This window comes from Triturus cristatus, chromosome 2_1 (genome assembly GCF_964204655.1).
Source record: "Triturus cristatus chromosome 2_1, aTriCri1.1, whole genome shotgun sequence".
In the NCBI taxonomy this organism is placed as follows: Eukaryota; Metazoa; Chordata; class Amphibia; order Caudata; family Salamandridae; genus Triturus; species Triturus cristatus.
Window position 1 is genome coordinate 129,093,075 of NC_140581.1, and position 26,900 is coordinate 129,119,974.

Here is a 26,900-nt window from a genome sequence, read left to right on the forward strand (position 1 = left end):
GGATAGCCGGCCTCTCTCGGGGGGCCGGTGCGTAGAGATGCTCTCTTGGGGACCAGAGCGTGGACGGAAGAGGGACACCTCCATCGCCCTTAATGCACCGCATGTTCGTGGGGCAGCCAGGGCTAAATCATTCGTAGGCGACCTGATTCTGGGTCAGGGTTTCGTAACTAGCAGAGCAGCTACCTCGCTGCGATCTATTAAGTCATCCTCTGAGCCAAGCTTTTGTCTCTCTGTGCATGGGCGCCAGCGGATGCCTTCCTCCACCACACACAGGGGTGGCCTTGCGGGCCGGGTGACCAGATGGCCTTGCGGGCCGGGTGACCAGATGGCCTTGCGGGCCGGGTGACCAGATGGCCCTGCGAGCTGGGTGACCAAATGGCCGGGCTAACTCCAACTTTTGTCCTTCCCCAAACTTCTGTAAGCCCCCACTATGTGGGGGCTTAATAGTCGAGAAAAGTGGGCTCCCCGGGCAGGCCGTTGGGACGAGGACATGGCCTGGGCTTAACCCTCCTTGGTTCCAGCCAAGGGTCCGGGTGCTGGGGGACCAGGGGTTCCCCCGGGGAGGCTCTCCCCGGCCTGGCTAGGGTTCTGAAGCTGGGACCGGGCCCGGGGCTTGAGCTCCGGTAGGCCTTGGGGTGCGGGAGCCCCCCATCCTGCAAGCCAGCCGAGGGTCTGGGTGCTGGGGACTGGGGTCCACCGAGGCTCGCAGAAGCTCTCCCCAGCTTGGCTAGGGTTCTGAAGCTGGGACAGGGCCTGGGGATCGAGCTTCGTCTGGTGGGCCCCGGGGTGTGTGAGCCCCCATCCTGCAAGCCATCATAGGGTCCGGGCGCTGGTTACGGGGGTCCATTAGGGCCCGAGGAGGCTCTCCCCAGCCTGGCTAGGGTTCTGAAACTGGGTCCGGGCCTGGGGCTTGAGCTCCATCCGGCAGGCCTCGGGTGTGTAAGCCCCCGTCCTGCAAGCCATCATAGGGTCCGGGCGCTCCATCAGCGCCCGGGGAGGCTCTCCCCAGCCTGGCTAGGGTTCTGAAGCTGGGTCTGGGCCTGGCGCTTGAGCTCCATCTGGCAGGCCCTGGGGTGTGGGACCCCCCCGTCCTGCAAGCCATCAGAGGGTCCGGGCGCTGGTTACGGGGGTCCATCAGGACCCAGGGAGGCTCTCCCCAGCCTGGCTAGGGTTCTGAAGCTGGATCCGGGCCTGGGGCTTGAGCTCCATCCGGCAGGCCCCGGGATCCCCGCATCCTGCAAGCCAGTCGATGGTCCGGGATCCCATCGGGACCCAGGAAGGCTCCTCCGGCCTGACTAGGGTTCGGAAGTTGTGAGCGGGCCCGGGGCTCGTGCTCCGTCCCAGAATGCGGGAGCCCCCCGTTCTGCAAGCCAGCCAAGGGTCTGAGTGCTGGGGACGGGGGTCCACCGGTGAGGATCCCCCCGGCCTGGCTAGGGTTCGGAACCTAGGACCGGGCCCTGGACTTGTGCTCTGTCTGGCGGGCCCCGGGGTGTGGGAGCCTCCCGTCATGCAAGCCAGCCCAGGGTCCGGGCGCTGGGGGCGGGTGTCCACCGGAGCCAAGGGAGGCTCTCCCCGGCCTAGCTAGGATTCGGAAGCTGGGACTGGGCCCGGGGCTGGTGCTGAGTCCCAGGGTCCCAGGCTGAAGGAGCCCTCCTGTCCTGGAAGCCGGCCGAGGGTCTGGGTGCTGGTGACGGGGGGACAAAGCCAGTTCATTACTGTCTAAATCGGACTCTGCACCTACCTGAACAAACCCTGTGGCTGACCCGGGCGCAGGAGCCCCTTTCCCTCCCGCCGCCGCACTGCCAAACCATCGCGGCTGCAGTGTGGAGGGACCTCAACTCCCAGGCTCCCCAGCGGTCGTAGGCGGAACCAGGAAGCGTTGCCTACGTGCTCAGAGGCGTACAAAATCACAGCCTCCCTCCCGCGTCGCGGGCCCGCGCGCGGTCGGCGCCGGGCTAAGCCCGGGCAAAGGGCGGGCCTTCTGAGGCCCTCAGAGGACCAAGGAGACTGGACTGGGCCACTTCCCTTTCTGCTGCACCAGGACGTTATCCGCACTTGATCTTGTCCACATTGATTAGTAAGTTGACTGGATTATACGAACATTGACATACGCTAATGTATGCGGTATAGTTGTTGCTTATCATTTATCCCATATGCTTTTGTGGCTCTGTTGTATTGGGTAAAACGCATTAACTGTAACATCTATCATGAGTCTGTCCACCTCTAAAGAAAAGCCTTTGGGGAGAGGATACGCTAATCGAGGGACATTGGACAATTTTGTTATCAGACCTACTACTGAAATAGATAAGGTCATGGCTTTAGACGAACTACGGGCTGAGAGACGACGGTCTGTGGAACATGTAAAAAATAGCTGTTTATTTCTTCCCTCCTCTCAGGTAGTGATGTCATCACAACTCACCATATCTCATGGAAGCGGTGGCCATGATGCTTCCTTTGGTGACGGCACGCCTTTACTTCTTAGAGATATTACTCCCCCGCCAGATCTAGATAACGAGCATATTGTCATTTCATCCCCTTTTTTGAACAATACTCCAGCTGAAAGGGACGTCTTGCTGGATGATTTATTATCCCCAGTGCAGACCGTCCGAAATGCTGTTAAGATTTTGGAAAATTCTCGATCACAAGGTTCCATATCAAAAAAAAGGAAGAAGAGGGGGGCTCTATCAAAAAAAGCTAAGTCTAAAAATAACACTACAACTGCTAAATTAAGCAACCCCATAACAAAAATTCCTATACCAGATACACATAGTGCTCCAATTGAAACAATAGATACTATATTACTAGAGAATATTGGGAAATTGATCAGATCTCTCATAATACCATTAACAGAAAGATTAAAAATAATAGTCCAACAATTGGGGAACCTAGAAAAGGCAATTGAGGAGATTAAGGAGGGAACTAAGGAACTAGCAATCTCTTTACCAGTCCCTCCACCGATTGTATCGACCTTAAGTAATAATAATCAGGAGGGACTGATTGCTAGAGCTACCAGCCCGGCAAAATCAAACATCCAGCACATGATGCCTCCTCAAAAAACATGTACAGATGTACAATTCAAAGATAAGGAGGCAGAGGCGGCCACGAAATCCAATACTCAACTAAACCCTAAACAAATTACTGTAACACACACTGAGTGTGAAGATTTGGCAAGGACACCTACTCAAAAAAATCTTAATGTAGACCTTCCTTCAGAAGCAGTCCCCCTGGTGGTGGTCTTAACTGGAGTCCCTCCCTTAGAGGACGGAAAAAGAGAAGACCATAGCCAACTAAAAAATAAAGTTATATTTTGGCTTAGGCAGAAACGTCCTCTTCCCCCAGAGATTAATGGAGAAATCCTTTTGGTTAGGCGTCTCTCCTGGCTAGGAAGTAGGACAAAAGACATCACGGGCGACATTATAACAATCAATTTTAGAGATAAAAGAGCAGTAAGACACATTCTAAATTATCCTTCTCTCAAACCTTCCAATTCAATCGAGGTACGTGACTTGACCTACTTTTATCCCAGAGTACATTTCTCTGTTAAAAACAGTTCGAGCTCACTAATTCAAAATCAGGATGGGCGCAATAGTCCTCTACCTCAACGTCAGGATATTTATCCCAGGCCTTTCTACAATCGTCAAAATGACTGCGTTACTTATATGCTACAACACCCAGAGGACCGTTTAAGGCCCCCTTATCTAGGTCAGAGAGATTACTACAACTCTTCTCAACAATATAGGAATAACGCGGTAAGGTCTTTCACAGAAAGTTACAAACACCGTACTGCACTACCTTACCCTCCGCTCAATTGTTTTATAACCCCAACTCATTATCAGTCCGGTCATCCAAGGTCTTCCTTTCAACAACAGGAGAATCGTCCTTGTCCTTCACTTTGTCATTAGAATGATTACTTCTTACCTCTTTATAATCGTTATGCAGAACTGACAGACCTGGAAGGAGTAGATTGACTGAATTTATATGGAGTAGAAAACAATGATGTTGACAGATTTCAAAAGGTGCCCTCTATTAATATGGAGGACAATCCTAATACTAATTATGTTACGTATACGTCTCAGGATCTTAATCTAAAGTATACCCAGAACCTCCTATTACCTATAGATTTATCATCTAATTACACAATTCCAAATAAAACTCAACTTATTCCAAACATAGAACAGAACTCAAATCTCTCTTCTATTCCTAATTCCCAGACATGTTTAGGAGAGAGGACAAAATCTCAAGTAGCAGTCTTATTTTGGAATATAGCAGGCCAACGCTCTAAGATTACCAATGATATATGGAGGAATTTTGGTCCCAGGTTTGATCTCTTAGCACTCCAAGAGACCTGGACTGTTGAACCGATACACATGGTACGTTACCAAACTTTTTTTTCTTCTGCCCAACCTTCCGTCTCAGGTAGAGCGAAAGGAGGATTATCAACTTGTATTTCAAACCTCCTAAACGTAAAAAAAAGTAATCCCCATGAACCTTGATCCAAACATCCAGATTCTTAGGTTGACTTTAAATAATGGGGACAGCTTTATCATAGTGAATTTTTATAATAACCTCCCTGAGGCTGAAACGATCACCGTGGTATCTCAGATGCGGTCCATATTAAAAAACAGAATGATGAAGAAAATAAGTGATGCGGTGATTATCTGGGGGGGGGGGGGGGGAGGGGGGAGTTCAATCTTGGTCTGTGCCACTTTATTGATAATAAGAACATATGTGGCATTTTGGATGAATTTGATAACCCAATACCACATTTCAGACACTCAACTTTAGGTAATTACCTAAATGAAACCTTATTTGATCTAGATTTGGTTCAGGCAAACATCAGGAACCAAAAGAATCAAACTTTGGCTCCCACATTTTATGGGAGAGGGTGTTCGACAACCATAGATTATATCTTGGTTTCAAATGTTGAAAGGACTAAAGATGCTGTTTTCACCAGACATTTAGTCCCGCTCAGTGATCACTATCCTCTTAGTATCTCTCTCTCTTTGACTCACAAACTAAAGAGAGGTCTGGGAACCATTCTATCACAAAACAATCTAGCACTCACCAGATTGAATGGCTATGCACTTAAATGGGGGAATATAGTACCTATGGAGGTGACTAAACAAGTGATTGTGAGGGCCAACTCATCCATTATGACTTGTCTTAACCCACACTCAACCCATTCAGAGGTTATTGCAAGCTTCAAATTGATTGTTATGGCAATCAACGAAGTATTGTGGGTGGAAACAAAACATGCTTCAAAAAAACAGAAAGGTTGGTTCAACCATGATTGCACGGTTGCATATTCTAATTTAAAAACGGCGTTGAGAAAAACAATTAGGGTACCACACGAGATATTAACACTCAGGAAAGCCTATAACCATGTTTTAAGAACCAGGAAAAAAGAACTAAAAATCCAACTTTGGGAACAATTGCATGAAACCTGTTCCCAAAAAAACATGGCAGCTTTCTGGCAAGTGGTAAAATCCCCTTTCCTAAATAATAACATACATCATCCTAAGTTGATCTAGCGATTGAGGCAAAGGAATGGGTCCTATACTTTTCCAAAACTTTCTCGGCAGGCAAGGAGTCATCTGAACTCCAGGATTCAGATTATCTGAACCCTAATTCTTCGAATGAACCATCTTCAATTTACCCTATTGACCTACAGTTATTTCTGGAACAGACCGCCTCGGCCTTGAATGCAAGTAAGAACGGGAAGGCACCGGGCCCAGACGGTGTTCCTATCGACCTATTTAAAGACCAAGTGGACCTCTGGATTCCTATTCTAACCAGAGTCCTGAATGCAACCCGGGGCTATTACCATCTTGGTCAAAATCCGTACTAGTCCCCATTTTCAAGAAAGGTGATCGGGACTCAGTATCCTGCTATCGCCCAATCTCTCTCTTAGACTCCCTGGGCAAGATGGCAGGTAGAGTCATTTTAGAACAATTGCAAGATTGGGCTGATGAAGGTAGGATCATCTCAGATCTAGAGTATGGGTTTCGTCAGGGCCTGGGGACCATCGAACAGGCTCTAAACCTTTCGCTTTTGATCGACAAGTATGTACATATTAAAAAAGGAGACATATATGGTTTACGTGGACTTGTCAGCCGCGTTTGATTGTGTTTCCCACTCCAAACTTTGGGTAATATTGGCTGACATGGGGGCCCCTTTGAACTCGCTTACTTTTGTTAGGGAACTTTATGCTAATGCCACTGCCCGAGTTCGATATGGGGTGGGGGGGGGGGGGAGTTGACGGACGCATTTCCAGTAGAAAAAGGGGTTGGGCAAGGATGTGTCTTAGCCCCTTTTCTTTTTACACTATATACAAACGCTCTGGAAAAAGAGATGCTGAAGGTATCCCAGGATCTCCGGATGATAAACAAGCGCCCAATACCTGCACTACTTTATGCAGATGACTCGGTCATATTGGCACGGACCCCCCGTGAACTTCAAAAAAACCTGAATAGATACGCCACATTCATGGCGAGTCTTGACCTGAGGATAAATATAAGCAAAACTTTTGTTATGAGGTCAAGTTTCTCCCACACAAACACAAACAAAATGAGGGGTATCTATTTGAATAATCAAAAAATAGCTTCCACCCATACATACTCTTACTTAGGCATAACAATGGACCACAAATTATCTTGGAAAGCGGCAGTGGAAACTCGAAGACTACTCTTCTTGAGAACAGTCACAGCCCTTCTCAACTTCATTAGCAAATTGGGAAATAGAGCTCCAACCGAAATCATCCAGATCTATAAAGCTAAATGCTTATCAGTGGCTTTATATGGGGCTGGACTTTGGGGTTTCGTGAACACGGATACCATCCAGAAAGTTGAAAACTCCTTTGTGAGGTCTCTCCTTTCAGTTCCGGGGAGTACGGGAACTTTCGCTTGTCATCTAGAATTGGGTCTTGTACATCTGGCGGACCTAGCAAAAGTGGAGCCACTTTTGCTATGGCGTAAAATATGGTCATCAGATAAAGCCACCCTCTCCCAGTCGCTCCTGTTGGACTGTCTAACCCTGAATAACGCTCAAATGTCTAAGTGGCTGCGGCACATTGCAATTTTCCTCCATGATTTGGGCTGGGACAAGTATTTTTACAATCCTACATTAATATGTGAGGTGCCGAGAAAGATCTTAACTAAAGCACTCGCCCACCTGGAGGAGATGAGACTATTGAGCGAAGTTAGTAAACCATCTGTTACTCATAGTCTAATGATCCAATTGGTACCAACATTGCAGCCCTATCTTACTCTAAATCTAACAAGCTATGAGCGCTATCTATTGGTAAGACTCAGGATGAATATCTTCCATCGAATAATCACTTTCCCAGTACAAAACAACTGGGTTAAAATCCCACCAGTTCTTGTGATCTTATTTCCCCACAATCAACTCTCCACACTGTCCTTTTCTGTAAATGTTTTGCAGAAACTAGGAAAAAATTGCTTGTTCCCTTTTTGAGGCGCACCGGCCTGAGACAATGTCGCCCAGCCTTACTCTTCTTGCAGATGTTGGAAGGAGACCTACTGGTATTTACAGTAGCTAGTTTTTTTAAATCTATCGTTCATCATCGAAAGACCCTAGATCAAAGAGCTATTGAGTCTACCTAATGTTACAATTATGATAAACTTAACGTCTTTGGTTGTGTCTATAGGAAATTCTTGTAAGATAGAGATCTCTCTTTTAACTTGGAAAAAACTTTGTTCCTTTTTATATTTTTAAAGAACTGTAATTTTATTGAATGTTTTTATTGTATGCTTTTTATGATTTATAATATAAATCGAAATAAAGTAAGATTGAATTGAAATTGGTGATGGGGGTCCACCGGGGCCCTGGGAGGCTCTCCCTGGCCTGGCTAGGGTTCAGAAGCTGGGACCGGGCCCCATGCTCCGTCCGGCGGACCCCGGGGTGCAGCAGCCCCCCATCCTGCAAGCCAGCCAAGGGTCCGGGTGCTGGGGACGGGGGTCCACCGGGGCCCGGGGACGCTCTTCCCGGCTTGGCTGCTTTCACAAGCAGGGACCGGGCCGGGGAGCAGGGGTGGCTGACTTTATCCGCTACGCTGTCGGAGCTGAGTTTTCTGCCCACCCCTACCTCCGGCCGTTTAGCTTAGAAGAAAATCCTTGAAAACGTTTCTCTTTTTAGGCTAATGGTTTTTAGCTTCCATAAATGTGTACTCCTCCTGCTTCTTTTTCGGCAGCAGGATGCTGATGAGTGCTTATAAAACAAAATAATGGTAATGTCATTCTTCAGTATAGTTTGAGACTTACTTGTCAGTAACAATATTGTATTACTTGTAATGCTGGGAAGTCTAGCGTCTCATCCGTATATTAGACTGTAGCAAACTACAGTTCCACTGTTGCCAGGTTTGACTTCTTTGTGGAAAGGTTTCGAAAGCATCTGGTTGTTGAAGACTATTCATTTGTTAAGTGTTTGCACCAGTGGGTCAGTATAAAGTTTGTTTTCACTCTGGTCAGGCTTTGCAGACTTCAGTGTAAAATTGCACCTCAACGGTCTCATTTAGCACCAAATACCTTGCACTGACTTTACATCATGCATTGAAGAGCACCAGCCAGTGCCTGATTTGTCCCTGTTGGTGTAGTTGGTGGTCACTTGCTCTCATTATTTGAGGAACAGCTTATCGTCAGCCAGACTTTGATCCAGAGTAAGAGCGAGAAAGAGAAAGGTAAGAAAAAAGTGTCAAAGTTAGAAAGCAGAGAAGGAACAGGCATTAGCAAAGCCAATAGGTCATGTCTGTGTGAGCTGTTACCTTTTTCAGTGATTTTGGCCATGTTGCACAGAGTCAGAACGTTTTTTTAAATTTAATTGTTGGCAGGAAGCATTAAGGAGGGAGGCAGGGCATGGAACAAAGAGTGTAAATGCCTCCCACGTTGGCCTCCAGAGTGAAATGAAATGATGCACCCAGTGTTGGTAGAGACCCAGCGCTTTTCTTTTTTTTAACTTTCAACCAGGTAACATTGACTAAGCCTAGCCTAAGCCACAGTTGTGACAAATTTGCTTTGCCAAAGCATGTTTTTACTGGTAGGATGGAACGGTCGGAGGGGCCAGGCAACAACACAGTGTGGGAGGGGGCAAGCAACAGGATGGCGCTGGGTGGGGCAGGGCAAGCAGCAACACAGAGGGTGGGAGGGGGCAAGCAACAACTCAGAGTGGGAGAGGAGGTTGGTACATGGCAAGCAGCAACGCGGCGAGGGACGGGAGACCGAGAGGATGCAAGCAACAACACAAGAACAGACAGGAAGGTGGGAATGGTGTAGAAGAACTGAAGTGATACTCCCTTCAAACACATGCCATCTTATGGAGTGCTTCAACTAAAAGGAAATATTGGCTCTGAAAGTGCGAGCTGTGGAAAGACAAAGTACTTGGGCCATGCTCCAGGCAAGGGACAAACACATGAAGAGAAAGTGAAGCCACCACTTGGTGACCAAAGAGTAGCAAGGAAATAAGTGATGAAGAAGCCAACCAATAGTAAGCAATTTGGGAGGGGAGGTGGGGGGGAGCTAAGCACGCTGTAAGCTAAAAATGTCTTGCAAACAATGGGGCATGCTCTGTCCCAGGTGAGATCTTAAAAGAGTAAAATAAAGATGCAGAAATGTAAAATGGTGGCCGAGAGAAGCATATGCAATGAAGACTAGGCAATCTTGATGTTCGGCAACCGTGGCCTTGACATGACGTATCCATGTGGTTGGAGTGTCACCAGACACTAGGTAAAATGTGAGTTCATTTTGCAATCTGCACAAAGAAATCATTCAAAATACAAACTATGGTAAAACGTGGTGGCTGGCAGTGGCACACACACATCCAGCAGAACAAAACCGACATAATGACATAGCACAAAATGAAATATGAGAGTAATTATTATTATGACTATTTAAAACCTGGCGGCTTCTTGGCCATCCTTTTGATACTGAATCTGCAATGTAGATTAAATGTAGCTTTAATTGCATGAACTGAACGCTTTTATGTGTTGTTATCTTTTCCTGTAATTAAAAAAATGTCAATCAGTCAGTGTCAACTTCCACGTAATGACTGATATTAAAAAGCAGATTGTAGCTATTAAAGGCAAGTGTCTCTCCCATTCCTTGTAACCTTCCCCCTCTACCCTTCTCTGATATGTCTCATGTCTCCTACCTCTCACTCCCAGGCACACGTGCCCATATGCGAGTGAAACTTGCAGTCAGTCGTGCTTTGACCAAAAAACTGGCATTTCCAATATTCATTTTCAACCTCTCAACAGACTGGTAAAGTGAAAAAAAAAAAAAAAAAAAAAAAAAAGGGAAAAGAAAACAAATCTTGCTAAATATTTTCACGTTTTTATTCAAGGCAGTTTTATATAGCATTGTGGTGCCAGCACAGGAATCATGCACTTCTAAGTCTGGCTTTCAGTTTTCTAAGGGACCTATTGTTACGCTGTAATTAGAGTGGGCTTTTTGTCAGCCCCCTTAAGCCACTGGTTTGAGACAGCTGAAATCACACCTCTGATCAGCACAGCAGAATAGTTTAGTCTCAGTCATGCTTGTGCCTGTTTTGAGTATCGTTTTGTGAGGTGCTTCTCTTGCAGTGTGTGAGGAAATACTTTACATCTGAATAGCAGACTGTCAGCACTGGTTTTTCATATTCAATTCTCTATCTCATACACGCGGTTTATGCAAGGTAAAACCCTTTTGTCAGTTTTGGCAGAAGGCTTTTTTTAATACTTTTGTCATCTCTTGAGTGTGATTGCCCTCTTGGCTTTTCTTTTTGGTATATTGAGATCGCCTGACCCCCAAGATGGCCACCTGAACTCTTGCAAGTTGCATCTGATGATACACTTGGCGGCCATCTTGGGTTCAAGTCAACCCGATTTGTACAGAAAACCTGTGCCTTGATACTTCAGGTGCTCATTGTTTTCCACACTGTTGCTGCCCTTTTCTCAAACTGCGAAAGACTTTTTTAAAATAGATTTTGAATCTTCAATCTTTAAGAAAAAAACTATTTTGGTAACGGGCTGTTGTATCGCCATGCCTGTCCTGGATTACAGACAGGACCAGGCATGGCAGGGAAGGGGAGGAGCGTAAGGGGCAAGAGGGCTGTGGGCGCTGAGACGCGAGAGAGTAAAGAAGTGCCTGAACTCCCGCTGGTGTCCCGTGTCTTCAATTAGTGCGGGGCCGGCGGGAACATGAAACCTGGCGACGAGGGTGGGATTGAGGCACCTCCTCTAACACCTTGCACGCATAAAGAAAAAAAGCACACGCTACCGCAAGTGAAGAGCGGAGCACCCTCATTGTCGGCCAGAGCACTGCAGATAACGAGGTGAGAGCGCGAGGGGTGGCAAGAGCGCTGACTTAGCACCTTCACCCTCTCAAGAGCTCAGGAAAGTCTGGGGACAAAATTAAAGCTGCCAGTAACCAAGAGAGCACTCTGTGAAGACAGGAGGCAAGAGTCACTACGGCGGCCATATTGAGGTCAGGCATTGTCCATTATGCTTGACTCCCAGCACGGCGGCCATTTTGAAGTCAGGCACCACCAGAGAAGTCCCCCAGAGCCCTCCGAAAGCATGACTGAGGCCCCTAGATGCCAGTGGGGTTCACCGAAGCACGGAGTGAGGTGATTCTGAAGTCAGGCGCTATCCAGAAAGCACACCAGAGCCCGCTGAGAGTGTGACTGAGGCTCTTAGATGCCAATGGGACTCACTGAAGTACGGAGTAAAGCCACAGACGCCCCATCATGTCCACACGACCTGACTCGTCGCAACCGGCGACGACAGGCTCTGTGCAAATCGCCCCACCGCCTGGGCCAATGTTCATGGGAGTATTATTCTTGCGTCCTCCGGAACCTCTAATACTGACGTCTTGAAACAGTATGGGCCCCAAATGGAAGAGTTGGCTTGAAGATTTCGAGGATTTCATGAAGGGCTCACAAGTCCAAAATCACGACCAGCAACTCATCGCACTATGAAACTTAGTGGGAAAAGATATTGGACAAATCATTAAAGAACTGCCCCCAGCTAGCGCGGCGTCTTATGATGATGTGAGAGAGGCCCTGAACAGGAAGTTCCTTCAAAAGCGGAACCTCGACTATGAGCATTACACCTTCAATCTTGCATCACAAGAGCGAGATGAGCCAATGAGTGATTTCATCTCCCGTCTCAAACGTCTGGCTCGCTATCGCGTATTTGACAATTTTAGCACGGAAGACGCACTTCGCCTGCGCATCATTGATGGGTGTCAGTCGGAATCGCTACGCCGCCGATTATTTAAAAAAAAAAACACTATTCTCTCGAAGATATAGAAGAACTCACCCGAATAAACGACCAAGCGGAGGAGCATGCAAAGAAGATGGAAGCCAGCAAATTGGAAAGGACAGAGAAAAGAGACCAGGCTCTCCACGTACAATCCCACACTGAACCGAGATGTCGCCCAGATAATCAGCAGTCTGGAAGATCCAAGAAATCATTTCATGCAAGGTCATCTCGCAGTGGAAACCAAAGCAGTCATTCCCGAAGACAACCATCGCAGTGTTATCGGTGTGGGCAAGACTACCCTCATACGGGCCCATGTCCAGCCATCTGCCAACAATGCCATTGTTGTAGGAAAGGCAACCACTTTGAAGTTGACTGCCAAACCTGTCGCAAGGAAACCGGACCGGTTAAGCGAAGCATAGGGTCACGTCACCATGTCGGAGCTGTGCAAGGGAGAAGAGATCGATCGAGTTCGTCAAGGTCCAGCACCCAGTCACACAGCTCATATCGATCCCGCAGGTCGACGTCCAGGGAGTCATCTGCACTTACTCCGATATCACAAGACCGTGACGAATATGTATGTATGGTGGCAGATCTAGACAGGCTACAAAAATACCCAAGGCTAGACATTCAGATGAGAAGACACTTTGCTAAGTTCGTTCAAGACACAGGCGCATCACTCAACTACATTTGTGCCGCCGAATATCAGAAAATGAAACCAAAACCGAAACTGGAGCCAGCCGCTGTACGAGTCTACACCTGGATGTCCAGAGAACCACTGCCGTGTCTGGGACAGTTTCCCAAAACACTGACATACAAAGACGGAACGATTCAGGCACGCGTCCACGTGATTGAAGGCCCTGAAACAGACTATTGCCTTCTCAGTTTACCGACAGCAGAACGTTTGAAGCAGGTGGAAATTTTATACAGAGTGGATGACTTGCCAGACATTGTCAGAAAGTTCCCGAAGCTGTTTTGTGGGCTAAGGGAAACCAGCCCATTTCAAAGTCAAACTGCACATTATTGGGCAAGTTACACCAGTGGCGCAGCATCACAGGAAAGTGCCTTTTCACTTGCAGCAAGCGGTGGATGACGAACTTGAAGACCTATTACGAGCAGACATCATAGAACGCTCAACTGGGCCCACCCTATGGGTGTCGCCAGTAGTAGTTGTGCCCAAGACAACAAAGTACGCCTGTGTGTTGATATGTGAGCTCCAAACACAGCCATCGAAAAGAATCCAAGACCCCACATCAGCGACATGATCACTCGCCTGAACGGAGCGACGGTGTTCTCAAAACTGGATCTCAACAAGGGGTATCACCAACTGGAGCTGCACGACAAGTCAAGATAAATCACCACATTCACTACACACCAAGGGCTCTTCCGATACAAGCGCCTTGACTTCGGGATCTCATCCGCGGTCGAGATCTTTCAGGAAGCCATCCGGCAAGTAATACAACACATCCCAAACGCATTCAACTACAGTGACAATATCCTGGTGTTTGGTGAGACTCGGGAAGATCACGACAAGGCTTTAGACCGGGTGTGTCACGCCCTCCTGGACGCTAACCTCACACTCAACAAAGACAAATGTGAGTTTCACAAATCAACCCTAAAATTCTATGGACACATCTTCTCAAAGGAGGGCATGAGACCAGACCCTGAGAAAGTATCAGCATTATTTGACACGCCACAACCACAAGATGTCAGCAACATCCATTTGTTCCTGGGCATGGCGAGCTACTGTGCCCGGTACATCAAGGACTATGCAACCATCAGCTACCCACTACGAGAACTGACACGACAAGGGCAGAGTTTTCACTGGTCAGATAAGTGTGAACAAGCGTTCAATGAAATTAAGACTGCTGTGAGCTCAGCCATCAACTTGGCATATTTTCACCACAAACGGAAGACGGAAATCACAGTAGACGCCAGCCCCGTTGGGCAAGACGCCATTCTGGCACAATACGATGACGAAGAAGATCAACGCCACATTGTCGCATATGCCAGTCTCAGTCTCACCGACACGGAAAAAGCATACTCCCAACCGGAAAAAGAGAGCCTGGCGGTTATATGGGCATGTGAACATTTCCACCTTTTCGTCTATGGCAAGCACTTTACCCTCATCACCGATCACCAGGCTCTGACAACCATTTTCGGCAATCCCTGGGCGAAGATGCCTCCGAGGATTGAATGGTGGGGGATCCGCCTGCAGGACTACACATATAGCATCATCCACAAACCCGGGAAGGCAGAAAACCCGGCGGACTACATATCACGACATCCCCAAGCTGTGACGCGAGTTCGGTCTTCGGTAGCAGAAGAATATCTCCATTTTGTCATCGACCAAGCATGCCCACCTGCCGTCCCACTGGAGGCCATCATAGAAGCATCTGCAAAAGATGCCACGTTACAGAACATCATGCACCGTGTCCGCACCAACTCATGGAGACACCTGGAAGAACCAAGTAGAACGGACGCTATCAACACACAAGAACTCATGGCATTCAAACATGTCAAAGGTGACCTCTCTATCAGCACCAATGGTCTGTTATTAAGAGACAGGAGGATCGTAATTCCCCACCAGTTGAGACAAGGCACCGTCAACCTGGCACATGAAGGACATAGAGGAGTGGTAGCCACGAAGAAGGTGCTGCGTGAACGTGTCTGGTTTCCTTCACTTGATCAAATGGTAGAGACCACATTACAAGACTACCCACACTGCCAACTGGTGGGGCGAGAACCACCACAGGCCCCTCTACAGATGTCTGATCTCCCAGATAACGTGTGGCAACACGTGGCGGTTGACTTCATTGGCCTGCTGAAATTAGGGAAGTACATCATTGTCATCATGGATGAATACTCTTGATTCCACATTGCTCACAAAATCTCGTCCACTAAAGCAGCTGCTGTCATACCAGTCATTGATGAAGCATTTGCCCCATGGGGAATCCCCACAGTTGTAAAGACAGACAATGGACCATCATTCAACGGACAAGACTTTGCAGAATTTGCTAGACATTTAAATTTCAAACACCGAAAGATCACTCCCCTGTGGCCTCAGGCCAACGGAATGGTGGAGCAATTCATGGCTACTATTAAAAAGACAATGCAACAAGCAGAACTAGCTCATCGGGACATTCAGCCAGCCCTAAATGAAGTGTTACCGGCCTACAGGATCACGCCACACAGCACTATGCCACTCTGATGCTGGGGGGAATCCCATGCACTCGGATACCAGCCTCAGACGCTATCACACAATCCAGATTCACGAATTCGGACCATGAGACAGTGGTAGAACTTGATCGGACCAAGAAGGCGAAAATGAAGGAATATGCGGATCACCGTAGGCATGCCAAGACGTCTGACATTCGAGAAGGGGACTGGGTGCTAGTAAAGCAGGAAAGGAAAATCAAGGCTGACAGCCGCTACTGTGCTCAGCCACTGCAAGTAATCAAGAAGAAAGGGACCATGATCACGGCGGAATCCGGTGTCAAAAGAACAACCAGAAATGTGTCGCACTTCAAGAGGTGTAATCCTACAATATATACTCGGGCTCTGGATTTAAACTGGGACACTGACGAGTCAGGTCAAGAAGAAAACAAATATGAAGAACCCCAATCGACTTCAGGAGCCAGTGACAGTAGAGAGAGGCATCTCTCCCTCCAACCACGAAGCAGCTGACCACAGAGAACTGTCAGAAAGCCCAGCCGACTCACTGAACAACTTTGAAAATAGAACTTTGAGCACTCAAAATATAAAGGGGGGAGATGTCGTATCGCCATGCCTGTCCTGGGTTACAGAAAGGACCAGGCATGTCAGGAAAGCGAAGGGGAGGAGCGTAAGGGGCAAGAGGGCAGTGCGCGCTGAGACGCGAGAGAATAAAGACGTGCCTGAACTCCCGCTGGTGTCCCGTGTCTTCAATTAGTGCGGGGCAGGCGGGAACATGAAGCGGGCCTATAAATGTGAATTCACTTCTGTCCTTGGCACGGTCAAATGTGCCATGAACAGGCATCACTGGGCCTAGTTGTCCCGTGATTGATCGTAGTGGAAGGTGTGATGAAGAATCCGCATGTGGTAGCTGGGAGGCCTCTCAAGCTATTCTGAAACTGTGCAGGTGCCTGTATTTAGGCCCTGTATGATTTTCTTAGTGGTTTGTATGACGATAATTATCCTAGAAGTGTCAGCATGTGACCTGAATAATGAGCGCCATTTTCTCACATGGGAAACACCACATTAAAATAGCCATTAGGGCAGTTGAGTATGTTGAAGTATGTTAAAACACTTGATGCAACTTTCTTCAAGTGATCTGGTGTGGCCGGATCTTTGATGTTATTCAAGAATGGAATATTGTTTTTTTGGATGCCGGTTTTCCTTAGCTGATAAAATGCCACTCCATAAACTATGCCATCCGTGTTTTAAAGAAATCTTTATTTAAAATTTTTCTTTAATCAAAACATAGCTTTCAAATGATCTAGGGGTTCTTAACAGGCCCGGCTCCAGGAATTTGTATTTGGGTGGGCCAAGGGTGCTTTCGGGTGGGCCACTACCGGCCCAATTTGTCGCTTCTGGAGGTAGTATACAAGCCACAGATTACATCATATCTACTTGCAAACAGTCACTATGCTACAAGGATTGCTTCTGTGTGTAAACAGAGCGTTTTGAGAGTTATTTATTGGCACCCACCACTGATCTTTCTCTGTAGTTACCTTTACTACCATCCTCCAACAGTCCACTCCATCTCTCCGTAGCCCCTCCCCCTCATGACCTCCTCCTCAGACTCCCTCACTACCACCCTCCAAAAGCACCCTCCTCTCTCCAAAGGCCCTTCTCCTTATGACCTCCTCCTTGGATTCCCTCATTGCCACCGTCTACCAGTGCCCTTCATCCCTCCGTAACCCCTCCCCCAATGACCTCCTTCTCGGATTCCCTCACTGCCACCCACCACCAGTGCTCCTCATCGCTCCATAGGCTCTCCCCCTCATCACCTCCTCCTCAGACTCCCTCACTACCACCCTCCAACAGTGCACTTCATCTTTCCGTAGCCCCCCCCCCCCCGTGACCTCCTCCTTGGATTCCCTCACTGCCACCCTCCACCAGTGCCCCTCATCTCTCCATAGCCTCTCCCCCTATTGACCTCCTCCTCGGATTCCCTAATTGCCACCCTCCAACAGTGTCCTTCATCTCTCTGTAGCCCCTATCTCATATTCGATTTCATTTTTTGTATAGCGCTACTCACAGTGTAGGGTGTCACAGTACTTACATCATGCACACAGTATGCAGAGACAATGTGAATCATACAAGTATGTAAATCAGCCTATAGGGAATGTCACATAAGCCAATGAGAATTACAAGGTGTAGGAATCACGTCATCCATACTGGTGGGCAGTATGTTTTAAGAGGGTTTGGTCTGGAGAAGCACAAACGCAGGATTTAGAGCATACTCCAGTGGTTGCGGGGTTGGCTTTACTGATAAAAATGTATATCTGCCAAAACAAACTCTTTATAGCAACATTAGAGTAATGAAAGACTGGGGACATTCTAACTATATTGCAACACAAAAAAAATACGTTCCAATTATACCATTCAGGTTTGTATGCAGCTCTTTGATGTCAGTTCATCGATCACTGTCCTATGTTAGGATTGTACCTTCTGTACTGCAAGTAACCCACTGAGCTATCCACATAAAATACAGTTTATCTGCATTTAAAAATTAGGAACAGACAAAATATTGCTTTCCAGCAGGATCATTAATCACCAGAGTTGTCTGGACAGTTGTGTCTTGCATCCGTCATGACAACGATATAAAATATACACGAAGTATGTGTCTTGCTGGGCCCTCATAGATTTTTAAAATATTAACTAATATACACACATCCTCGAAGCATACACGAAGTATGCATCTAGCTGGGCCTTTGCAGATTTAAAAAAAAAACGGAACAATAGCCACACATTCTCTTACTTGCTCCGTTCAAACTCTGTGGCACGGCCCATCTCATAAACTGCAGAAGGGGTCAAACTCCTTTTTTCCAGCGCTGAAAAGCAGGATATATCCACGCAGTAGGACAGTACGTACAGATTACCCGGTGCCAAAGAGGATTTCTCCCCTTCGCCATGCCCCTGTACCTGCATGAGTGGGCGGGGGCACAACCCACCTTTCTTAAAGGAGATGCGTGATTAGGGGGGCCTGTGAGAAAAAGCCCAGGCCCAATCATGCAACTCCTAGGAAAAATAACGTTCCGAGGAATGTTTTAATTGCTGTGGCCATTTTCTGTTGGCCTTTCTGACATCACTGTGAGGGCCATGGTTCATGTTTGGGTGGGCCAGGCTCATGTTTGTGTGGGCCTGGCTCACCCACTAGAACTGGGCCTGGTTCTTAACCTCTTTCTGCTTAGTGTTAAACCCACTCATCAGGTAGGACTGTTTGACTCGATATGAACCACCTTAGACTGTTTCACCCTGGTTGGACCCTTTTGTTATACCATTTTCCAGTACAATACCTGGTACCAATATTCACCAGGGACTTGCTTTCAAAAATTTGAAATGTAACTCAAAACGTTCAATCCTCTCAATAAGGAGGTCCTGCTATAAAAAAAAAAAAAGCGATATTAACTGAAAAGGATATTGTTACTGACGGAGACTCAGTGCTCTACTTGACCACCGTAACAATGACATAACCTGTAAATTGAATACGTTTTACCTACTACAGTCTGGTTAAAAACAGTCCCATTAATGGGGGAATACAAAACACTTTCTACTTGCTTGAGTTAAAGAGCCTAAAACTAAAGGCTCACCACACTGAATGGAAATGGAGGAGACTGTTCCTCAGCATCTGAACTGTTTCATGTCAAGCAAATGGCAGCTTAATAGTGCAAAAGTTAGGGGGGAAACTAGGTGTATTTTTCTATGCACCTTACCTGTGACCCTAATCTAGCTAAGAAATTGTTCTGAATTGCAACAGACCTTCAAGCCCCCTGTTTGTTGAATGTGTTCTGCTATTCAACCCTTCAGAGAACCATGTGAGGATCCTTCACATTTCTTTGAGGACAAGATCACTGAACGGTTGAACAAAAGTGTTTTAAAATGAAAAACGATTGCATTACCAGGGAATAGAAATTTAGAGTGCACTCTTACAGCCCTCCAGGACCCCTTAATGATCTGATTTTGGATCAGATGAGCAGCAAATGCGGGGTGGGCTCCGCTCCGTTAAGCAGTGCAGGGGGAATCCACACGCTGGGGTTCCCTCACAGCCTCGCGCTGCAGACACCGGCTCCTTCCTTCACCTGGCAATTAAAATATAGCGCTCACGAGGTGCTAGGGCTCCAGAGTTCCAGGGACAAAGCTGGGCCCAGGCAGGCCAGCACACCGGGTCCTCCAGCAGGGAGGCAGTCCCTCGTGGCGGTTCCTCCTGGGGCTCAGCAAATCCCCAGCACAACATTTTCATAAGGTCACAGCCCCAATATTTATACCCACATTTGCTTTGTCTGCCCTGGCAGAGGGCTTGGGGGAACCAGCCTAAACTGGTTCTGGGGGTTTTGGAGCACTTTGTTGACAAGGCTCCTCTTCCCCTTTGTCAGGTGGGGGCTCGTCATCAGACACACCACAGGGGGGCGGAGCCAGCATTCACATAGGCAGGCACAGACCTATTCAGGTTCAGGGTACTACTCCTCCCACTACTCCAAATGCAGATGCCCTATTCAGCCTAGCGCTGACTCACCCTGCCCCTCCTGGAGCCACACACACCTCACCAGCCCCTGTCACTGCAAAGCCAGACATGCAATCCACGTCAAGCAGGCAGACACATATCACACAGAAATGCCAACTTCTAAAATTGGCATTTCTAAAGTAGTGATAATAAATCTGTGCACGCCATTGTGCAGCATTTAATATTACTAATCCAACCATACCAAATTTGACCATGCTGCTCCTCTCATATCCGGAATTACCACTGTAACACTTATCGGGGAATCCCCAATGCATTCCTATGAGTGGGCAGATTCACAGCAGTGAAAACCAAAATGGCGGCTTGTCACTACCAGGACATGTTACACACTTAAGGTACATGTCCTACCTTTTACCCACAATACACCCTGCCCATAGGGCTAGCTAGGGGCATTCCTTAGGGGTGACTGACATGTAGAACAAGCATTTGCAATGCAATCTGTCTCGTCTTTGGGACCTTATAAGTATTTACCTATGCTGCACATTATCGCACATTACTGCAACATATTCTCACTACGGACTGCTTTGCAGTGATTTGGGGTCTGGCAGTAGATTTGGCACCAGCTTTACAGCTGTAGTGGTGGAAGTGGCCCACGCCAGTGACAGAAGTGGGTTGCCAAACACGGATTTTTATTTTATCATTTTTATAAGGCTGAAATTATGTATGTATGTAAAAAAATGAATTGTGCACTGTTCTTGAATCAACCACATAATAAATAATGAATTTGAAATATTGAAACTGTATTTTCATTTGTCGAAAAGAATTGAACGAAGGAATAATCATTCTAAATAATTAAAGCAGATGCAGTGGTGTCGCATAAGGCCAGTTTTTGATAGCCGGGTTCCTCCGAAAACAAACCGTATACTTGATATAACTGTTGAAAAAGTAGAAGGAAAACTTAGATGGTTTTCAATTAGCAGAGAAAGGAGCGATGGCTCAGGAAGTAAAAAATCCCACTGGTGGTTACTCTGCCTGTGGCGTGGAAGATTTGGCACATTACAATGGGCAGCGATACCTGTGTCCACACCTAAGTGTTTGCTTGCACTTGTATTCCTGGATTATGAGTGAAACCTAATGGCTGGTGCCACACACTAAGGGATGAGAGAGCGTGCTCTCTGAAGTCAGGTATGGCATTACTTACATTGCCTGCATTTCTCTGGTGAATATTGAGGCTGGTGCAGATTCAGGGTGCCCAGCCCATGTCCACAGCCAAAAATAATTTATAAAAAAAAGGACAGCGCGAGCCTCAAGAGTAAAGCGCTACACTGGGAGAGAGGGTATACAAGGGTGTGAAAGTTATACTTTACAGAGGCTCACGGTAGGGCACGTTAGGCACTGAAGCCTCTCACCACAACATGCACTAAAGTAAGAAACCACACTGTATTCATTCTAAGTTTTCGAGTTGGTATTTGTCACCCTCCACTGGTCACAACATTTTGTAAGAAGAGTACGGTATTATTGAATTCCTATTTATTTGCGAGGTTCTTTAATGTGCTGCGTACTGCGGCCAGCACACTTTATTTAGATCACCTGATGTGTGCTACAAGAGTGAAAATCTTAGTAGATTCCAGTTGAATCTTGACACACTGATAATGTCGCTGATTGGGGTTCAATGGTGTCTGCTAGTGTCTAGCTAGGGCAGCCGGAATGCCTAGGGTGCAGGGAACCGCAGAGCGTGTCTCACCGTTGGGTCTCATGGCGCAGCAGCCCGGTGTGATCAGCCTGCACTCGCAGCAGAGGGCGGCCACCAGCAGCAGCCTGGCCTCCATCGCGCCTCCTTGTGTTGTTCCAACACCTGCCTGGACTCCTCGTTCCTTCGTCTCGTAAGTACGGGTCACAGGGAGAGCTGCCTCAGGCACAGGAACTGCAGCCGCAGAAGCCTCCCGCCATCAGCCTCGAGCATCTCGGGAGGATGCTGGCAGGGACAGAGCACGAGCGGAGTCCCTCCAGAGTGAGAAACAGAGCTTCTCCTCAGCCGTGCACAAAGAGCCGACCTGCTGCCAACTCAGGCCGATGGGGCTGTGGTGGGAGCGCTCGAAAGTGAAGAGAAGCTGTGTCCGTCCAACTCAGGCCAATGGGGCTGTCCAGGTGAGCGCGCGGTGGGTGCGCTCGAAAGTTAGGAGACGCCTGCACATGCTCATCTGCTGTCCGGGGGCAAGCTCCGGGCGCAAGCTGAAAGACACGCCGTGCGCGTGTCCATGTGCTGTCCGGGAGCAAGCTGACAGACACGCCGTGAGCGTGCACATCGGCTGTCTGGGAAAGTGCACATCTCCTGTCCCCCTTCCAAACTCAAGTCGACGACAATAGATCTCGCAAGTGAGCAGCTGCGCTGCGTCGCAAGGCGAGACCTAAAAAGGGCGGTCACAGACGTGGCACACACGTTAAATGCCATGTCACAGCAGAAGTAACACTGCGCGCACAGGCCCTGCAATGGCCTGAGACAGTTTGAAAGGCTACTTTGGTGGGTGGCGCAATCAGCGCTGCAAGCCCACCAGTAGCATTTAATTTACCAGCCCCGGGTATGTGAGATACCACTTTACAAGGGACTGATAGGTAAATTAAATAAGCCAAACAGGTGTAGATCAATCTTTACTAGGTTTACCACAGAGAGTACACACACTTTACACTGGACAGCAGTGCTAAAGTGCCCAGAGTCCTAAAACCACCAACACCATGTCAGAAAAAAGGCTAGGAGGGAAGCAAAAAGTTCAGGGATGACACTGCAAAAAGAGCCAAGTCCAACAAAGGCTAAAAGGGACATAGCCAAATATTGGAAGTCAAGCGAAGCCCCATCATTGAGGGACTGGAGGGCGAGCATGGACTGTTCCGCTAAATTAGAGGAACAGATTTACTTAGCTCGAGGGTGCCCTAGGATACACCAAAAAGTATAGGGGAAATGGTGGATATACTACTGACTAAACACCGCAGAAGCATGAACTCAGGGGGCTAGGGTGTTTTAATTACGGAACCAGCCATAATGTTTTGGGGGTACCCTGCGGGGGGGGGGGGGGGGCTTGCTCTTCTTAGTTCATACCAAAATGAACTAAGAGTTGTTTAAAAAAAAAAAAATGAAAGTTTAACCCTGGCAAAAGGTTTATTTTTTCAAGTCGAAATAAATGCCAGTTTAAAACAGCACTGCAAGAACAATTACACCAAAGGGGGGCCCTGAGAAAATGCCTAGGCAGGGGAAAAAGCATAAGTATCAATCAAAAACAAACCCACTGCCTGAAAGTAATTTATAAATAAGTTATACGTCCAAGATAAAGAAAAAGGGAACTACATAATCGTGTCCCCCAGAGGCAAAAAATGCAGTGTGCAGCAGCAAAGGCGTCGGACGCTGTACAGCTAATACCAAGAAAACTTTGTTTTAGGGCATATGACTCAAATTTATTTTACTCATTCTCACTATATCAAAATATCAAATATTCAATTAATAGACATTTAAAAAAATACCACAATAAATACAATGCCACATCAACAAACGATTGTACATATAAGTGGTGGCTAGGCGCAACAAACAAATGGCCAACACATACTATCAACAGAATCATACTCACTCACACAACACATTGCTCAATAGCACTCCGCTGCATCAAACACAATAATCTCCACAAGTAGGTCGTTAAAGGTATTAAACATAAGCTAAAACACAGAATGCTGTAATTATTCCACCATGTCGAATGGTCACAGTTTAGAAATGTGTGTCCAATGAATATTACATATTCTTTGAAGCTTCATGTAAACCTCAGGAGATACAAAGAGATAATAATATTAAAGGAAACGTTTTGATCACTGGACACCAGTACCGAGGCGTGTTTCGGTGAACGACCCCAGATGTGGGTCACACCTTCATCAGGGCGCAAACACAATGCAGGAGAAGCTGCAGGCACCTGGGAAACCTATAATAGAAACAATACCTCAGCTGTAGCGTCTCCCCAACTGATAGAGGTAAGCACACTGGTGTCAAAGGGGGCAGGATAAAAAAAGAAACCCAATGGAAATGGGCATGGCGAAGACATGCATAGGAGAAATCGGATAAACCTTATAGCTCGCAATCAGTGAAAATGCGCAACTGAGATGTGCAAAATTAAAATAATAAATCAAAGTGAAAGAACCTAAAGTAACCACACACCAGAGGGTTAACACCCATAGTGTAATTTATGCGTCAAAAAATACCGGAGCTAATGCCAGCTCCAAATGAACAGAACAAGAAACCTGAGCATATATGGGGCAGTCTTCTGAAATATGTGGCCCCTAGTGGAATAATATATATATATATAGCTAAAAAAATATATATACACACTGGGGTCGAAATCCCCATAACCATGGGAATCTGTTTGAAATATCCAGTCCCTAGAGCTCTCACTTACCAGGCTGTAAAAGGAAACTACAAATACAGACTGCAGTGGCAGGCCTGACCCATGTTTTAAAAGGCTAATTTAGGTGACACATTGAGTGCTGCAGACCCACCAATAGCGTTAGACTTACAGACCCTTGGTACATGTAGTACTACTTTGCAATGGGACTTGCAAACAAAGGAAATGTGCCAATCAGGTCTGAGCCAGTGTTACCATGTTATTGGAGAGAGCACTAGCAATTTAGAACTGGTTAGCAGTGGTAAAGTGAGCAAAGTCGTAAAGCCAACAATATTGTTTAAAAAAAAAAAACACAGCAGTAGTGAAGGCAAAAAGTTTGGGAGAAGGCCACACAAATGATGTCAGGTCTAACAGACACCACTTCACAAGGTGCTCTTCTTCTGGCTCTCTCCACAAATGAGTTAGTGTTTGCTGGATTTAGGACTCTGCACACTTTACCACTGCTAACCAGTGTTAAGGTGCTTGTGCTGTCTCCTGTAAACAAAGTAAAATTGACACATTTAATTTACTTGTAAGTCCCTAGTAAGGTGGTACTACAGGTAACCATGGCATGGAAATGAAATGTTTCTGGTGGGCCTGAAGCACTATTTTTACCCCCACTTAAGTAGCCCTTTAAACGGGTCACTGGCTTGCCATTGCAGCCTATGAATGCAGTTTAAACTGCCATTTCAATCTGGCAAAATAAAACTTTTGCCATATCGAAACCTTCTTTTTTTAATACATATAAATCATACCTAGAGTAGGTCCTACACAGCCCTTAAGGCAGGGTGCATGGTATATAAAAAGTTGGGCATGTAGTTATTAGTTTAAATGTCCTGGTACTGAAAAACTCCTACATTCGTTTTTCAAATACTGCCAGGTCTAATAAGTGCTAACTTGCACTTAAGTGCTAAGTGCAGGTAGGAATGTTGTTTGATGTGTAAAGAATTGTAACTTAAAATCCTCTTTATTTGCATGCTCGGATTTTAAGTCACAATTCCGAAAATGCCACTTTTAGAAAGTTGGTATTTTTTTGTCCTACACATTTACTGCATGCCGACGGGATTCTGGGCCACATGTCTAGGTATGGCTGGCAGTTGGTCTTTGTGTATTGCTCCAAGACAATGAGACAGAAGGGGACTAGATGTTGGCAGGATGGGCCATCTTTGATTTGATAAGGGGAGGAGATACCACCTACTACACTTTCATATCACAAAGCATAGCCTGAGCTAAACATGAAAAGAAGGCCCACTATAGTAATAATATCAAACAGGCAGCGTCAGATCAAAAAATTATCTTCAAAATTGTAGAATCCTTCACCCATCCCAAGACGCTCGATCATGAAATTCCCCCGTCACAAAAACTTTGTGACCAGATCGCGGACTACTTTGATGAAAAGGTCAAAGACTTAAAAAAGAATTTTAACTCAACTGACACACCCCCGACAGCTGACACACATCTGGAACAGAGGCAGATGTTAAACAGTTTTAAGGAGATCCCCCTTGAACAGTCTAGACATGCTATCCTTACATGCAAATCAGGCTCGCCGTGCGACCCCTTCCCCCCTGAAAATCCTACATGCACTCATTGATTTAATCAGTCCAACAATCAACCAAATCATAAATTCCTCACTTGGGCAAGCGATAGTACCTGATAGTTGGAAAATTGCTTCAGTTAAACCCCTTCAAAAGAAACAGCTATCTGATCCCACCACCCTATCAAATCTTAGACCTATCCAGTTACTGCCTTGCCTAAGCAAAATAACTGAGAAATTAGCAAATAGTCAACTAAATAATTTTCTTCTACAAACAGATCTGCTGCATTCCAGGCAATCAGGCTTTAGGGCAGGGCATTCAACAGAGTCAGCGCTGCTACACACTTCAGAGACCTTAAAATTTGCATTGGATCAAGGAAAGGTGGCAATGCTGATTCTGTTGGATCTCTCGCCCGCTTTTTTTTTTTTTTTTTTTTTTTGAAAAACCTTTATTGACATTTCGATCATTGACAAGTATGGGCCTACAACCCCCCAGGGCCGGCCGCTAAGCAATCAGAGCAATAAGGTCAAAGATAAGCACATGCGGCACCTCGGTAGCAAAATCTTCATACTAAGATAGTTCGGCCCAGGAGCCACGCAGGTAGGACACCAGGAGAAAAGGGGTTTTTCATTTTATAATGAAACAAAACAGTAGGATCAGGTGCCAAACAATTTCCCAACAGCGATAAAGGGCAGGCCGCATGATAGACGTTAGCAATAAACAGCAATCAATTGAATCCATGGCGCAAACACAGGAAATGATGGGGAAGAATATCAAAAACAGTTGCGCCTGCAGGCCCCCATACCTAACGCCCAGAGAACCCCCGGAAACTGTGGCACACACGGAGAGGCAACGGTTCACAGCAAAAAAGGCGTACCACGCTGATCCCAGAAAAGAAACAAAAAGAAACGGAGAAGAAAAAGGAGGCCATGGAAAAAGCTCTCGCCCGCTTTTGATGCAGTCTCCCATACCATCCTGGGAGAACAGTTAAAAAGAATCAGCATCTCGCATAAAGCGCTGGCCTGGCTAGTATC

The 26,900-nt window shown here is 46.7% G+C and overlaps 1 protein-coding gene and 1 pseudogene across 1 annotated transcript in view; both read left to right on the plus strand.

Moving 5' to 3' along the window:
• LOC146863880 (28S ribosomal RNA) overlaps nt 1–226 on the plus strand; it is a 2,350-nt pseudogene extending 2,124 nt beyond the window's left edge.
• Nucleotides 1–26,900, plus strand: part of KIAA1328 (KIAA1328 ortholog) — an 887,260-nt gene that overhangs the window by 444,194 nt on the left and 416,166 nt on the right. The gene's annotated exons all lie outside the window — the stretch shown is intronic.